Below are 17986 nucleotides of genomic sequence, written 5' to 3'. Positions count from 1 at the left end.
AGAGGCAGAGGCAGAGAGAGAGGCAGAGGCAGAGGGCAGAGGCAGAGGCAGAGGCAGAGGCAGAGGCAGAGGCAGAGGCAGAGGCAGAGGCAGAGGCAGAGGCAGAGATTCTTCAAGATGCTTGTATTGAAGGCTGGTTTATTGCAATTGTTGGGAGGTGGTGCGACATTTAAGAGGCTGGGTTCTTGTGAGAGAAAGTTAAGTCACTGGTGACATGCCCTTGGAGGGGATATTGGGCTTCAACCTCCTTTTCCTCCTCTTCCTTTTCCTCCTCCTCTTCCTCCTCCTCCTCCCTTTGCTTCCTGTCTTCTGAAAAAAAGCCACCTGTTACTTCTGCCATGTGCTCCTCCCATGATGAGGCCTTACTGGCCTGAAGCACTAGGAGAGGGAGAGGAGGAGGCTAGGAGGCCTTCATGGTTAGCAGGGGCGAGGGGAAGGATGAGTGTCCGGGTGGGGCTGTCCTGTACCTTGGATGAGCCACTGTCTTGTACTGATTTTTCCTGGAAGGGAGTTCATGCCTACCCCACGCTGGTGCTGCTCGGGCCAGGTCCAGTGCTCTGTTCAAAGCGAGCATCTAGGGGCATGGATGAAGGACTGAGGTGATATGAGTGGTCCAGACTCTCCCAAAATGAGAAGTCTCTGTGGAGCCCGTGAGGAACCTTTGTGATGTGCTGATGGCATGGGCTGGAGGGTTAGCATGATCGGCCCTGGTAGCTGACAAAGGCTGGGTGAATCTAGTTATGCTGAGGTGAGGACCCAGTCGGAGAAAGGAGGGACCCAGGAAAGATGAAAGCTTTGTGGAGACACAGTGAGTTTGGAAGACAGTGGCGCGTGCAGGCATGATGCAGGAATGATGAGATCACATGTCCAGAAAGACCCTGCCGGGAAGATGAAGAAGTCAGGGTAGACGTGTGGCAACAGGGAGTGGCAGTGACTGTGGCAAAGTGGAGGCTAGACCCCTTCCTCGGGCAGAGCTGTGACTCACCCCAGGTGCTGAGGCAGGTAGGACCAGTCATGTTTGCATTCAGCACCGCTGTGTTCCCATGTGTAGCTATCCCACAGTACATAAGATAAACACACAACACCCTCCCAGGCCAAATAAGAAGCTTGGGGGAGGGGTGTGGCATCCTGGGGCTGGCGATCTGAAGCGAGGGTGTGTGTATGCATTGAGGGAGGAGCGAGGAGGAGCGAGGATGCCCAGAGTCACTCAGCCCGCAAGTGCAGGTCACCAGAACTTTCTGTGTCCTGGCCCTACAGGGGGAGGATCTACAGGAGAGGAGGAACGGGTAGAGAGTAGAGGTAGTTACGGGAGGGCCACTAGCTTTTGTCACACACAAGTGGGAAGCACTGCTTGACAGAGGTGATTGCATCACAGGAGGGCGGAGGCCTGAGCTGTGCCTCACGGGGATGGGTATGGAGTGGTTTCTCTAGCTCTCCTCTGTGCTTCTGTAAAGGTTTGGCTCTGCTCGGGATGGGAGAGGAGTTGTTTTCCTTGGTTGGTTGGTTGGTTGGTTGGTTGGTTGGTTGGTTGGTTGATTGGTTGGTTGGCTATACCTGGGGAGGGGTACACTAGAGCAGGTACCATACATGCCTGGGCTCCACACCCTGGCTGGACATGATCTTGAACAGAGGAGTCCTTTCTGGTCCCACTTGGCTGGGTCTTGTTGACAATCAGATGGAAATATTGACCCCCCCAGCCCCTCCCATCACGGTAGCTGCAGCCTTGAGTCTCAGGTTTTTGCCTTGTTGAGATACACGATCCCCTCGGGTCCCAGCCTCCTCCTCATTCTGTCTGATCATGAAATAGATGGCTGTGTGGGGCACACTCTGGTGTGCTCGATTTCCATGTTTTGAGGTTGGTGGTGGTGGTGGTAGTGGAAGTGTGTGTGTGTGTGTGTGTGTGTGTGTGTGTGTGTGTGTCTGTGTGTCTGTGTCTCATGCAGCCCACTTTGTCTTCAAATTAAAATAGCAGTCAAAGCTGCCCCTGAACTAGTGCTTCCACCTCTGAAATGCTGGCATGTGTCAATCACGTGTGGCATCAGTTTTCACAAGACAAACTCCAAAGATGGCTGCCCCCATTCCGTCACTGTACCACAGCCACTATGGCCAGCTTTGTTGGGGTGTTTAGCTCCACCACGGGGTGGAGGTTCCACCAGACCCCGCAACTCTGAGGAGGGACTGTGTGCAGAGCTGCATGGCTAAAGGGTCAGGAGCAGGCTGGCAGCTCCCGAGCGCATGAGATTTGGGCTCCGAGTTAAGTGCAGGGACATTTACTACCTCTGCCAGCCAGTGGCAGCGATTGTTGGGAACTTGGATGGAGCAGGTTTTTCAGGATGGGTGTCTTCGCTGGTCTCGCCGGTGCTTGATGAAACGAGATCACTTTTAGTGGGTTAAGGCTCTTGCCTCAGTCTGGTGACCTGACGTAACCCCTCCAGGAGCCACATGCTGGAGGAGAGAGCCCACTCCTGTCCTCTGACCTCCGCATGCATGTATTGGTGAGCGTACACATACTAAATACTACAATTTAAACATTAGAAATAAAGCTCTGTACAAAAAAAAAAAAAAAATGTATCCCCTGAGTACCGAACAGCCACTTCCACACTAGTGTCTCTGGTGACCTGTTTGCGAAGGTGACCTTGGGCCAGAGGGAAGGAGGCAGAGGAGCCATCTCACGCCTAAATGGAGGGCTGCTGTTGCTCAAACAGCACCTGTGACATGACACCTGCACATCTTGGGGCAACTTCCCTGCAGAACCCGTGTCTGCTGTCTCCCTACTCCGTACAGTCATGGCGTCCAGGGGCCCCCAGCGCTGCTGTGGGTACTGTTTATTTTCATCGGAACCCGCAGGACAGTCAATATTGTGCGTTCGTCAGGATGTAGAATCACTAGGAGATGTTGGAGGGACTTTCAAGACTGGGTTAATTGAGGCCAGAAGAACCACCCTAAATGTGGGCCCGCTCCCTGGGCTGACCAAAAAGGAGAGAGTGAGTCGAGAACCGTCCTTCACCCCGCTCCACTTCCTGACCGCGGATGCCATGTGACCCGCTGTGTCCCGTGCTTTCTGTCATCCCTTCCCCATCACAGCAGACTCTTGGACTCTGCTGTGAAATGAGCCATTTCGCTCCTTAAGATGCTTTTACGAGGTATTTATGGCAGCAGCTGGAGAAGTAACGAATACAGACCTCCTCAGGTCTCCCGAGCTGAGCCACCCGGACTCTTAGGCGGAGCCATCATGGAGTGGTGAAGCCCTGAATACACAGGCCATTCAGAGCTGTTTAGGGGAGGTGGGTGAAAGCTGAGACTTAGGAGAAGTGAGACCAAAGGGAAGCGAGAGAGTGCGGCTCCCAGGGCCTCCTTTTTGTGTGCAGAAGCTGAGCTCTTTGCCTGGCCTGGAACACCTCCCTCACAAAAGGGTGTTGGGACTCAGCTGAGGTAACCATCAGACCCTGTGATGTCCTGTGGCCTGAGAGCCCCCCATGGCCTGGCTGAAGTCCTGCTGGATAGGCAGCTGTAGGAAAGGGCATTGCAGAGCTGTGACAAAAGGCAAGAGAAAAAAATACGCCGGTCCCTTTTATTTGACCCTGGATTTCTCTGGCTTGGTCCCTCCTGCACCATCTGTGCCTGCAGTCCACATTCAGCCAACTCACGAGTCTCCTCATGAACCCACACTGGCGGGGGCCGTGTTCCAAGGCTTGGTGAGCATCAGGAGGCTGACGTGCAGCCCAATTTCCCTGCCTCTCATAAAGACATCCTCAGATAATAGCAGAGGCTCGAATTACTGCCCCCTCTGCTCCCTCACCCCCATCTGCTGGCCTAGTTACTAAAGCCTCCCCCTATACCCGTCCTGTCTACCGCAGTGGTGTGAGCTAGCATCGGTGATGGGCCCATTCTATGGGCAAGCAAACTGAGGAACAGTGAAGCGGTGCGATATGTTACCTCTCTTACATTGCTGTGACAAAATGCTTGATAGAAGCCATTTAAGGAAGAGACACTTATTCAGGCTCACAGTAGGAGGGGATACAGTTGACTGTTGCTTCTGAGTGGCTGGGCTCATTGCATCTGCAGTCAGGAGGCAGGAAGAGGTAAACACTGGTGCTCAGCTCGCTTTCATCCTTTTATTTAGTCCTGGACCCTGGCCCAGGGATGGTACTGCCAGCCTTCAGGGTGGGTCTTCCCTCCTCAGTTGAATCGCTCTGGAATCTCCCCGACGGACACTCGCAGAGGTGTGTCTCCCAGGTGATTCCAAAGAACCCTGACTTCAGGCTGACAATGGAGAGTAGCCAGGGGACATACCCGGATTCTTGTCAACATTGCTTCTGAGCTCTAGTGGCTCTCTGCTGCTTGCATTGGTCCCCCAGAGGCCACTGTTGGGTATAGGAGGAACACCCAGAGCTGTCCACTTTAACAGTGCATTTGACGTCTAGACTGTCCGGGAGAGAGGCCTAAACCCTGGGGAGCCCTGGCATCTGGAATGTTCCCGTCCCCATCATCTTGATGGCTTTTAGCCCTAGCGTGAACAGCTCATCGTTAGTCAGAACAAATCATCCAGATCGGCTCCGTTCTCACAGCCCAAGGGAGCAGAGGATAGCATGACATGACCGAGGACCCATTCGACAGCAAAACTGACGATACTGCTGTGACCCAGATCCTCCGAGGTATCTCAACAGGACCGAGAATGTACAGACAGCAGACTGGAGGGTCCCAGCCCCTGAGGACAGCTGCAGCTCCTGGAGAGACCTTTAAAGACACGTTTCTCTTTGTGACCCAGTAAGCCCATCCTGGGCGTTTGTCAAGAAAAGCAGATACCTGCTGTGCAGGCCTGCCAGTGCCATGCTCACTGTAGAGCAGCTGCCTAAGGAGACACAGCCGGTGCCAACAGCTGTAAGCAGGTCTGTGGGTCAGCCGCAGGATGGGCCACAGCTCATCAGGACCAAGTACTTACTGTAGTGCACGACACCCCATGGGCAGGAGAAGAGGGTCCCCCCACAGGGACGTGTGCTGTCTCGTCCTGTATATGGTGACTTCTAGTGCAACTGGATGGGGCAGGAAGGGGCTCTTGAGGGTCAGAGAATTGTCTATCTCTCTCATACAGAGAAAGAGAGAGAGAGAGAGAGAGAGAGAGAGAGAGAGAGAGAGAGAGAGAGAGAGAGAGAGAGAGAAAGAGCGAGCAGTGACCGTGCTTGTGGCTCAGCCGTCAGAAGGCTTGCCCAGTGTACACAAAACCCTGGCTTCCATCCCCTGCACCACACAGAACAGGTGTGTGGATACAAGCCTGCAGTCCCAGTACTCAGGAAGGTAGAGGCAGGAGGATCAGAAGTTCAAGGTCCTGGGCTACATGAGACCCCCATTTTATAAAGGAAAAAAGAAAAGAGAACCTTGAAACTCATCGAAACTGTGTGGCCCACATCTGTCACCCCAGAGCTCAGAGGCAAGGGAGACAGCTCAGTGGTTAAGATTGCGTACTGCTCTTGGGGTGTGTGGTTCCTAGCAACTGCCTGTAACTTCAGCTCCAGGGGGACCTTTGTACAGTGCACATTTGTGCATGCGTGCGCACGTGCATGCGTGTGTAGGGGTTGGGAATGTGGCTCTGCAGTAGAGCCGTAGTCTACCCCAGCTCCATCCCCAGCATTGCAAAAAAACAAATAACCAAACAAAAACACCAAAAACCCTCAATAACCCTCAGCCCCTGCAGGGCGCATTGCCTTTGTACAAATTGTTTCTTTAGCAAATGGGATACGCAGAGCCCTTCCCTCAGTCCTGCAGCTTAGCATCAGCAGGTCCGGGGCGGGTTCTGCAGCCTCTGATACACACCACAGACAGCCCTACGCACAGCCTGAGCGGGCATCACCAGGCTCCGGGCCAAGTCACACAGCCGAGGGTCTGCGGATATCAGACACTCGCTGAGTCTATTTTTAAGCCTAAGTCTAATTAGGTCAGTGTCGACCCCAGGGCTGTCTCCGGGTCTTCAGAGAGCCCCGCTCCAGGCCTCAGACAAAGCACCCTCAGTTACTTGGCAGCTCTGGCTGTGTGCCCTGCATCACAGGGCCTGCGTGCCAGGCGGGCGGAGGGTGGGACCGCCGCACAGCCAGGATATCCTCCAGGCACAAGATATTGGGCAGGACTAGACAGGTCCTCTCTGGGTCCTGTCTGCCTGGCTGCAGGTCAAATGATAATGGCAGAGGCTGGGTGTGGAGGAGCCAGGGTTACAAATGCGGGGCTGGTTACTTGGTGGGAAAGCTTCAACTCAAGAGAGCAGCCTAAAAGGAGGCTCTTAGGGACCTCTCAGCCTCGCGTCCCCATCACATATAAGTACATTACATAAGTGCATACATCATGTACTTGAGGTACATACATTAAGCAGCTGTGCACGTTTGTGCAGCCGCTTAAACTCTCTGCACATGGGCTCCTTGTCTATATAAAGAAGGTCACAATAGCCACTGCGCGTGCGCATGCACACACACACACACACGTGTGTATGCACACACATACACAGAATCTTTAGCCTAGGAAGCATTTAGCAAGTACAAGGTGTTCTTATAATTATTATAGCCACCAAAATGTTTTGAACACTTACTAAGGTGACAGTGACAATCAACCACCACAAGGACAAAGAGCCTTTCCATTATTGTATACTTGGCTTTTTCTCTCCCTTCCTCTTCCCTCCCCTTCTTCCTTCTGTCTGTCCTTCTGTCGTTTCCTCCTCCCTCCCTAACATCCTTCCTCCTTCCTCCCCCGACTCTCTTTTTTAGTGAGTCCCTCAAACTGCTGTGGTTCCTCTGGGTGGAAAACGAGACTACAAGATGACCCATCAGCACGCTGCCTGCATGAAATCCCTCGATGTTTGGTTTCATCAATTAAAAACATTGGCCCACCTAGCTGAAGGCAGGTTGGAATATATTGTAGAACATCCCTTCGGGAGTCAGTTCTCTGCTTAGTCTTGGCTAGGGTGACCTCCCTGAACCTCAGTTTCCTGCTCCGTAAAATGGGCACAGTTTTGTCACCCACCTCGGGAGCTGTCGTGAGACTGAATTGTTGAGGCCCTCTGATCATCAGACTTTTGCAGTGACTAAGCCAAGCTCTGGGCAGCTCGCTGACCAGTTGTGTGGCTGGAGAGTGACAGTGTAATGGGTCCCTCAAAGGGCACAGAACTACCCAGTGTCTGTGAACATCAGCGGTACCCATGTTAGATTTGTTCTGTGTTTGGCAGTGAACTCATTTCTGTCAGTCGTCCTGGGGAGGGTAAAAGCAACAGATCCTGTTTAGATATACTCAGCAAACAAGGATGTCATGTCCCTGAACACACATGAAAAACTAGTTGGCCTTTCAGAAAATTCTTCTTTTGAGGCCAGAGAGTTGGGTCAGTGGGATAAGGAGGCTTGCAACCAAGCCTGAGGACATGAGTTCAATCCCCCAGTGTCCACCTAAGGAAAGGAGAGAACCAACTCCTTAAAGCTGTCCTCTGACTACCCCCCCTCAGTGTGCACTGTGGCACACCCATGAGTGTATGCGCACCCACACACTAGAGAAAAATAAAAGTAAGTCTCTATTTGTAGAAGCTCTTGCACGAACTCCTTTTGTTGAACGCCCCTCGGATGTTCAACAAAACGCGCTCTGTGATTTCGCGGGGCCATGCAGTGTGTGGCAGGTCACAGCACCAGCACTCCCTGCCTACCCCTCCTCTGCTTCTCACAGGCTCTGAGCCCTGACCACACCTCCATTACATCATCTGAAAAATAGAGAGCCTTAAACCCAGTTCCCGTCTGAGCTCAGAACCTCGATGAGCGCATCTCTGCAGAGATCACTGGCCACCACCCAGCACAGTAGCAACAGGCGCGCCTGGCCTTGACGGTAATACCATCTGCCTAGTGCTTTCTGGGTGTCTGCTGCAGTCCGCACTCATCTCCCACCTCCCTAGAGCTGACCGGGGGGACCATACGGGCTAAAGTGACAAGGGCTCAGGGGATGAAGTTCCTTCTTGCCAAGCCTAACATCCTGAGTTCAAACCCAGAGACTTACATGCTGGAGGGAGAAAGCTGACTCCTGCAGGTTGTCCTTGGGCCTACACACACACACACACACACACACACACACACACCACACATACACACAACATACACACAACATACACACAGCACACACACACTGCACACATACACACACAGCACACACATACATGGCACACACATACACACACATGGTACACACACACCACACACAGACACAGACAGACACACACGGCACACACATACATACACACACATGCACACACAGTATACACACAGCACACACACTTGAGCACACACACATACACACACAGCACACACATGACATACACACATGGCATACACTTACACACATACACATGGCATGCACACATACACATGTACACACACATACATGGTACACACATGGTACACACACATACACACACACACATGCATCACTTACTCAAGTGCAAGTCAATTAGAAAATCTTGAAGAATGGCACAGCCTGAGAGTTGGAGGTGAGGCTCAGTGGAAGAGAGTGATGGTCAGGGATGCACAGGGCCCTGAGTTTCAGCTCCAGCATGAAGAATTATGAAATAGTAATAATAACAATAATAGCGACTGCAGATGTTTGGCTTGCAAACCCCAGTGTAAAGGGGTAACATTTAAAGAGTTATTTTCATGCTTCTGTCCCTCTCACCTGTGTGTGTGTGTGTGTGTGTGTGCGCGTGCGCGTGCACACTTGATTAAGATCAGATGCCTGCAGAGACTACAGGGGGGCACTGGATCCCCTGGGGTTGGAGCTACCAGTGGTTGAGGTGCCCAGTGTGAGTGCTGGGAGATGAACCTGGGACCTCTGTTCAGCGAGTGCACATTATTGCTAAGTCATCTCTCCAGACCCATGAGTGACATTTGAGTGACAGGTCCATGGGAGCCAGCATGGTGTGCTGCAAGGGTACAGTAGTTCCTCACGCTCCCAAGGTACATACTTTGGAAAGGCAGGCTGCTTCCCATAGGCCCAGGCCCCCCACTCACCAGCTCCCCTCCATACCATACCCCGTGTCCTCTTCAAACTACCTTACTATTTTTATTTTAAATATATGGGTATACTGTCTCCAGACACACCAGAAGAGAGCATCATTACAGATGGTTGTGAGCTATCATGTGGTTGCTGGGAATTGAACTCAGGACCTCTGGAAGAGCAGTCAGGGCTCCTAACCACTGAGCCATCTCTCCAGCTCCCATCAAATTACCTTATTTCCTTATTCATGCACCCATCCATTCATTTTTAGAGAGAGTCTCGTGTAGCTTAGGCTGGCCCCAAACTGGCTGTGTGGCTAAGGTTGACCTTGAACTCCTGACCTTTCTACTTCCACTTCCTGCCTAGATTACTCAGGCACTGCCACGCAGAGTTCACGTACGTAGTTCTAGGGATTGAACTCGGGGCTTCCTGTGCTAGGTAAACGGGCTGCCAACTGAGTCTGCAGCCTGAGTTCATGCCCTTTCCTTTCTCCTAGTTGCGAATCTGCCACTAGCTGTGTTGGTAGCCTTGGCAACGCCGTTTGATGGACAGGCTTACATCCTCTGTCTCCAACTGACAACCTCCAGGCCTCACACCTGGGTGATCTACAGCAATGCCTGGGGTTGGGGAGTAGAGTGGGGGACGACTGTGATAGGACTGGGACCAGGGTGTATGCCTGCTTCCAGCCCTGAGTGGTGTCCTTCCTTAGTCACCACCACAGTGACCTTAATTAACAGTCACTTGTGCAAGCAAAAAGGACACTGTGGGGACAATGGTTTCAGCTGCCAGAGAGGCCAGCTCCCTCCGAGCAGCTTGGCTTTGCTCTCTTGTCCTTATCTGGGTCACCTGGTGGAAGCAAGCAGCTGCAGGTCTCAGGGGATTCCTGGGTCCAGGTCCTCTCTGGTTCACCCTTACACAGCCTCAACTGTCATTGTGTCCACAGGGAATCCCTAGAAGAGTGGTAGTCTCTCCTCTGGGGGTGACATGCTGGTCCCTGGCAGCTCCAGACCATATTCAGTCTTCCTGGAAACCCAGAGTTTCCAGGAGAGAATCAGATGGATCTTTTGGGTTCTGACAGGGCAGAGACCACGCCTTTGGGGCGAGGGAGTGTGTATGTGTGGGGAACCAGAGGAACTTATTGATCAGGCTGAACACACCCAGTCTTAGAACCTGAAGTGGACAGGGATACTAGATGCTCACAGGATCATCTGAGTACCCCAGCCTTCAGGGGACCCCCCACACCCACCCCAGGCATCATTTATGTGACAAGCTTGGACAGCTCCACACTCTGTAGAGATAAGGGACCTATTTGAAGTGTCCCTACAGTGGCCATTTTATAACTAACAGTTGTTAGTTAGAATATCTGTTTTCCTGTCTGCCATGTCTCCCTCTTTGAAGTTTCCTAAAGACGCCCATACCTGTGTGATGCTGGGTTCTGGGCTGTTTCTCTGGGATGCTTGTCGCTGATTCCCCAGTACCTGGGTACTCGTCTGGTGTCTGTTGAGTGTGTGACAGAGGGATCCAGCAGGCAGATGGCAGCTCTTTTGCTTCATGATGCCTAGGGCCCACCTCACCAGACAGCACCACCCCTGCCTGACATATAGGGGCAGTCAGGGAACAGCAACTGGGTTTTTTGTTTTTTTGTTTTTTTTTTTATCACTGCGGCTATGGGCATGCAGCCTGGAAGGGTTTTTAACTTTGAATTCTGGGAGCCGTTCTTGTTCCTCGCTGACCCCCGCACTCCACCTTCCAGGATTTCCGTTTTATGTCACCCTGAAGGAGAGGAGATCTTGGTGTTTCTTAACCCAAAGGGATGGGAACAGAGGACCCCAGGGCTGTACAAATGTCCAGAGCAGGCAAGAGCCGTGAGCCTGTGGTTAATCTCAACCCCTGGTCCTCTGCTGATGTAGCTCAGTAAGGGCAGAGTCCTGGGACACGAGACAGGCTTCAGGCATCCTCGTGAGTGGGCATGAGCCTCAAGTTGAGGGATCACGAGGCTGGTGGTAACGGTCAGCCTTCGGTTTGGACCCTTGGCTGGGGGTAGCTGATGTAAGGCCCTGGCATTCAGTCTCACTATCGCTTGTTTTGTATCAGGCCTTTATATCTGTCTGCTTCTGCCATTGGCCGATGAAACTCATTTTTTCATGGGAGCTGTGGATAGAAGGTTTGGGGGGTGGGGGGAAGAAGACAAACCTGCAGGGCATGGGCGTGGGTCACGTGAGGGGCAGGGCAGCGGGTGGGGAGCGGATTCTGGACTCTGACTCTGGTTTGCCACCTAGCTCTGTTACTGATTAACAAGCTTCTTTGGGCAGAGTGAGATAGCTCGTGGGGCCTCAGACTTCACCCCCCTGCCCCGTGGTGTGGGGGTAATGGCCAAGGTGTCTTCCTTTAATCCCGAGGATGAAGGTGATCACATGGGGCTAGTGACAGCATCAGGGCATGCTAGCAATTCCAACGACTTTGAAGATGCTCCCCATAGGAACAACCTCCCACCCACCCCACCCCCAGTAAAGTGTATGACCCTTTATTTGTAACCTGAAGCTCGCTACGTGCGTGCGGAGCACCAGGAGCCCCAAGAACGTTAGAGATCAGCTTAATAACACTTAGTTGGAAGACAGCCAGTTGTGGAGTACCTATGGCCATTTGGACTGGCTAATTACACCCTTAGCTCTCCCTGGAAGGCTACACCATCTTCCCAGAATCACATCTCTGTTAACCTTCAGGCTGGTGACACGGTGATTCGTCTTCAGAGTTCACTCTTAAGACCTGTGCAGTTGAGTTTTTAAAAAGGGAAAAGTCTTAAAAGCGTCGTCAAATTGTGCTTAAAGTAAGTTTACAGCTCTGGGTTGGACCACATTCATAACTACCCAGGGGAGAGTGAAGCTTTCCGGCCATGGCTAGATACCATGGCTGCACGGTGATGGGGCCCTAGCGCATGTGACTGCATCATAGATCTTGAAGGGACAAGGCACCCGTGGCTCATCTAGTTGGCTTCGGCAGTCCCTGAGTCTGAAGAGAGAGGCAAGCAGGGAGCACATGGGTGCCAAGGAATATGTTTACAAGATAGATAGAGCCAGGGGACGCTGGCGACATCAGGAATCCATGAAAAGCTAGACAGTGGGTTTCCATGGAATGGTAGCCCTGCTTCGCATGTAGGATTCTGGCACTTCAGGAAAACAAACTAGCTTTGCTTTAAGTCGCACACAGGGCACATCAGACCTTCTCAGTGGCAGGGAGTCGGGAGAATTCTCTGATCATCCTGTTTTCACTGTGAGGACAGCCAGGACTGACCCTGGTGCAGAACATCCCACCTGGCCCCTGGAGACCCTGCTGGTGTCACCACAGTACCTTTCCTCGCCTGGCTCCTGGCTGGGGGCTACTCCTGTGTTAAGCCTCGTCTCTGTTCCCAAGGCCTTTTCAGAGGTGTGGCTTGCAGGAGAGACCCGGGACACTGCTGATGCACTTTTCCTCCTAAGAGAAGCTGCCTGTTAATTCTGGAGGGGACCTCGGAACCTTGAAACATAGTAGCCATGTCAAGACAAACAGGATTCTCCCCATTTGTGTTCAGCAGGGACTGAATCGCAGGGATAGCGTTCTCAGAGCACCCTTGTGCATGTTCCTGCCTACCCTGAGTACAGGGGACCTTGTGCTGGCTCAAGCTGGCTGCGACGGGAAGGTTTACACCATAGTCATTGGCCAAGGCCACTGTGGTAGCCATGGTAAGACTTGGAAGGGAGGTCAGAGGACACAACTTCTGTGGACCACCATCCACAGAATGCACAGGAGACTAGTACCAGATCCCAAACCAAGGATGCTCTCCTCCCCCATTCCCCACTCTCCCCCACCCCCGTCTTGTTTGCACTGAGCCTGAAACGTCTTCCCGTATACATTATGTCCCCTCAGGATGACTTGTAATGACTGACCCACTGTAAAGCCTGTGTAAATAGTGGCTGAACCTTGTTCAGGGAACAAGAACAAGGAAAAGCCCATTGCACAGGTGCAGTACCACACTACCCCCCAACTCTGTGCAGCCCTGGGGATTGGACTTGGAGCCTTGTGCATCCTGGGCAAGCTCTCTATCACTGGGCTACATCCTCAGACCTCTTTTTATTTTTTTATTTTTGAGATGGGACTCACTAAGTTGCACAGGCTGGCTTTGAACTCACACTCTGTAGACCAGGGCTGGCTTTGAATTTGCCTGCCTCAGCCTCACCCAGTACCTCTGATTACAGACCCGCATCACCAGGCCCTGCTCAGACACTCCTCTCTCCAGTCCCTGCAACACTCTTCGTTTATGGTGGATTCAATCCCCAGATTTGAATGGGAGGCTGGAGAGGGCTGCCTGCCTCCTTGTTCCTGGAAGGCTTTATTTTATCTGTGGGGTGTGTGTGTGTGTGTGTGTGTGTGTGTATCTGTCTGTGTGTCTGTCTCTATATGTGTGTGCCCGCATATGTGTGTGTCTGTATGTCTGTGTCTGTCTCTTTGTGTCTCTGTCTCTATGTATGTGTGTGTGTGTGTCTGTGTGTGTGTGTGTGTGTCTGGATCTGGATGTGTGTGCAGTACTCTCACAGGCCAGAAGGGGGCACCATTTCCTGAAGGTGGCGCTGTACCGGTGTTTGTGAGCTTCCTAATGTGGGTGCTGAAAACCCAACCTAGCTCTTCTGGTAGAGTGGTACGTGTGTTAACTGTTGAGCCATCTCTCCAGTCCTGGGAAGCATTGTTATTATCAATTTAAAGATGAGGAAGCTGAAGCTTTAAGAGGCACAGGGAATTCCTGGTGGTAAGCCAAAAACCAAGTGTTGTCCTGTGTTGGTGGCAGTTACTGCCTTGGTCCTTCACTTCCCTGAGGCCAGCACCTGTGGGGCTATAAAACCACCTGCCACCTCCTCTGGCTTCTGTTCCCAGCCACTCCCACCCCCAGCCTCAGCTCCTACATGATCAGTCCCTTTGGCCCACATAACTCCAGTTTGCTGGCCTCCCCAGCCCTCACACAGCTCACACAACAGTCAATACCCAGTCCATGGGGGCCCTCAGCACTTCCGCAGGCGAGCACATGCCTCAGGCTGATTCGCTAACATTTAATGTTTTATCTTCGTCTGAGGGGTTTAAGGCCAGGTAGGCGTGACCCGATCCATCCGAGGCCATTCTGTGACTAGAGTCCTGGAGACCAAGGTTGTCTGCTCATCTGACAGCGTAGCTTGGGAAGAGATCCACTTCCAGGCTCACTGGGGTGTTGGAATTGACCCCACCCCTACCCTCAGACATGGGTGTGGAATGAAGGCCATGGTCTTTGGGGCTTTCTTCCTCAGATCCCTTGCTAAGTGGACTTCTTCCCCCAAATGGCCCACCTGCTTCATCGAAGCAGAGGCATTGAGTAGCAGACCATCCCTTTGGTCATAACACCACCCACACAATCTCCTTTATCTCAACCCCTCGGCCATATCTTAACTGACTAGAAGCAAGCTGTATGACTCGCCTACACTCAAGAGCAAAACCAAGAACACCAGGGGTTGGAGAGAGATGGCTCAGTGATTAACAGCATTTGCTACTTCTTACCGAAGACCTGGGTTTCGTTCTGAACACCACACATGGTCCACAGCTGCCTGTAACTCCCGTTCTGAAACATCCAATGCCCTCTTCTGACCTCCTCAGGTGGCAGGCACACAGGTGGTGCCCGGACATGTCTGCAGGCAAAACACCCACACAATACGAAATAACATAAAATCAGAAGCGAGAACCCAACGTGAGCACCGGGTAGCAGGGATATCGGGCCACCTTTAGCGTTTGTTTGGAGAAAGGCCCTACAAAAGGGGGAACAATTCCATGTGGCTCTCATGATGAGCAAATAAACTCATGTGGGTAAATCTCTTAATGTCTTTGATGTAGAAAAATCCTCATAAATGAGAACAGTACTATATTATCATGTATACGATATATAATGACATATGTCTTTATATATCATGTATATCAGGTGGAGGTAAATTGAGCAACTCCTAAGGGGGGGAAAAAGGATTGAACAAGATTTTTTTTAAAAAATGCTTCCCTTTTCATGTAAACAGAGGCCACAGATCAGGTGTCTGGGGTTGAAATGGCAGCTTTGTGGCCACCGGGAGCCCCGCCTCTCCTTATCTTTTTGCTCAGTCATTCATTACCCCTGCCATGCCTCAGCCCCAGCTGTCACATCCACAGTACAACCAGGAGGAAGGAGGAGAGATATCCTTTTCACTGAAGAACTCTTCCTGAGTGGGTGGCCCCCAGCCCTCTGCTGCTTGGACCTCATTGGCCGGAGCTCAGTCAGATGAAGCAGCTCCCAGGGAAGACTGAGTAATGCTGTCTGGGTTCCGGGAAGCCCTGGGGAGCTGAGTGCCAGTTTTCTTAGCATGGGAGAAGGGAAGAGTAGACTTCGGGAATGGCCTCACTCACTCTCCACAGGAGAATCCCGGCCAGCGGCCAGCGAGCAACACGACCGACTCTTCTCCAGCCCCCTCCAACTCAGGTAGGAAAGGGGATAACAGGCCTCTTGGGTCCCGCTGGGTCCTTCTGGCTGAGGGGAGGCAGCCAGCCAGCATCACCTCTGCACCCCTCTGATGCTATTTTCCAGCTCAGGAGTTCTAGTGGGCACCTGAAGAGACAAGGCAGCCTCATGCTAGGAGGTATGCGGCAGAGATCTCAAAGCCAAGTGGCCACAGGAACCTGGGGCATGGGGTGCTGTCTCCCCTATAGGTCTGCATCTTGGTATTTACTGTGCAAAACAGTTGCTCATCTGGAGACAGAGCTGGGATTTCATCCTCTGTAAAAGTGGATGGATGTAGAAAGTACCTTCCAGGGCTGCGGGAAGAGACAGGAAGTGAGGTGGGAAAGGCATTGGCCTTGGAAGTTGTCAGCCGATGGGAGAGAGGGCTCAGTAGTCAAGGGGAGCAGACCCCTGCAGGGTTGGGTTCTAGCTGACTGGATATGTGTGTTGACGCCTTCCAAGACCTCAGAATGGAACTGTGTTTGGGGACAGGACCTTTAAAAGGGTGACCGAGCTGACACAGAATCGTATGGCTATCCCTCTTCCTTCAATGCAACTATTGTCCTTATACAAAGAGGAGAGGCCAAGCCAGGCATGGTGGCACTTGTCCATCATCCCATTACCTGGGAAGTGGAGGCAGGAGGATGGGGAATTCAAAGTCATCTTCAGCTATTTGGTGAGTTTGAGGCTAGCCTGGTCTCCTTGAGACCCTGTCATAAACAAAACAAACCAGGAACAGAGGACACAGACGCAATAGAGGGGTGACCAAGGAAAGTGGCCTTAGACAAACAACCCAGTCAGCACCCTGGCATTGGGGACGTCCCCGTGTGTGTACCTGGTCACGGTGACCAAGCAGACTAGTCTGGGCCATGACTCTTTCAGCTCCTTCAGACTCCCGCCTCAGCCTGCTACCAGGTTTATAATTAAACAACCCAACACTGGTTACTTAAACCACAGCCAGAAAGGACCAGAGCTGTGGGGGCCACAGTGACTCACACCTGGACACAATTCAAGGAGAAAGGAATTTTCCCTCCTGACCTGGCAAGGGCTTCTGGGAAGGCACTGCAAAGGGTGTCGGGGGGCCTTCAATAGGTGGGGTATCAGCTTCAAATATGTGCCATTCGCTGTGGGGCCCTGAGCAGGTGTCTGAGCATCTCTGAACTTTGAGCTTTTCTTTGAAATTATTCTTGAAAACTCGTCAAGGAGGTTTGGGAAATTTGAACATGATCGTGACTCAAAGTTTGATGATATTAGAGAAATACCGAGTTGTTGATAAAGGTGCATGCATAATGAGTAAAAAATAATAGAGGGCATAAATAAAACAAAATAGTGATATTCAAGCAATAATGATAATAGGTCGTAAATAATAAAGAACACATATGAAGCACCCACATGGTGCCTGATAAGCCGGTCAGATTCTCAGATGAGCGGTTAGAGAGGAAACCGGCTCACCAACTGGCTACGTGGGCATCGGGGCAGGAGGAGCCTGTGCTGGGGGAAGTCGCTGCGGTCCACTGCTCCAGGGAGAGAGGAAGAGTTCCGGGAGGTTCTTACAGGTTCCACCCTGCACAAGAACGGGTTTTTGTTTTTGTTTTTTTGAAGGTTTTCAAACAGCCTCCACCAAGGAACTAAGATAGATAGATAGATAGATAGACAGACGGACGGACGGACGGACGGACGGAAAGACAGACAGACAGACAGACAGATAGATAGATAGATAGATAGATAGATAGATAGATAGATAGATAGATAGATAGATAGATAAAGTCCAGATATTGAAAGGCAAATGTGTGCCCCTGTGTGCCCTCATGGATAGAAATAACCAAGAACCACAGAGAGATGTCTCTCAGCCCGCCCTTCCCAATGTGCCTTAGTTACAGCCATACTCCCTCATGTGCTGGGCCCTTTGTCTTGTTTGGTCTCTGGTAGCCCAGGCTAGCCTTGAACTTACTACTCAGTTGAGAAATGATCTTTAATTCCTTGTCCTTCTGCTTCTGCCTCCCTGGTACCTAATTACAGACACAAATCACCATGCCTGGTTTATATGAACCTGGGGTTTGAACTCAGGGCTTCACATATGGTGGGTAAGCACTGTACTAGCTGAACCACATCGCCAGGCTTGCACCTGGGACTCTGGAAGGGCCGTTCTGAGAAACGAGAGTGGCTGTGGATGAGGTACCAGAGAGCTTTCCTCCTCAAGCCTTTGCCCCATGTGGGAGTCAGAACACACGTTTGCCTGGGTCGTGACAGAGCCCCGGTTAAAGTGCAAACCCAGAGTGAGAGCTACTTGCTGGGCTCAATGCACAGGCTCCAGATGGAGTGTTTGCAAGAGGTTGTGTATCTGGAGGAAGGCACTGTGTGGTGCCTGGTGACACCAACTGCTGTGGAATGGAGGGCCTTGTGGTGACAGGTGTAGGAATGCTGCCCACAGTCACATCCTGTCGCTGCCGGAAGAAATTCCCCAAA

At 51.9% G+C, this 17986-nt stretch overlaps 1 protein-coding gene across 7 annotated transcripts in view; it reads left to right on the top strand.

Moving 5' to 3' along the window:
* Tmem51 (transmembrane protein 51) overlaps positions 1 to 17986 on the top strand; it is a 50687-nt gene that overhangs the window by 20460 nt on the left and 12241 nt on the right. The window contains exon 1 of one of the 7 annotated variants that reach the window (XM_029539770.1): positions 15084 to 15502. The exons of the other annotated variants lie outside the window; for them this stretch is intronic. The gene's annotated coding sequence lies outside the window, so the exon portion shown is untranslated. Of the gene's footprint in view, positions 1 to 15083; positions 15503 to 17986 lie in introns of those variants that run through there. 7 annotated transcript variants of the gene reach the window in all.

This window comes from Mus pahari, chromosome 6 (genome assembly GCF_900095145.1).
Source record: "Mus pahari chromosome 6, PAHARI_EIJ_v1.1, whole genome shotgun sequence".
Classification (NCBI taxonomy): Eukaryota; Metazoa; Chordata; class Mammalia; order Rodentia; family Muridae; genus Mus; species Mus pahari.
This window is presented reverse-complemented; position numbering and strand designations above follow the sequence as displayed.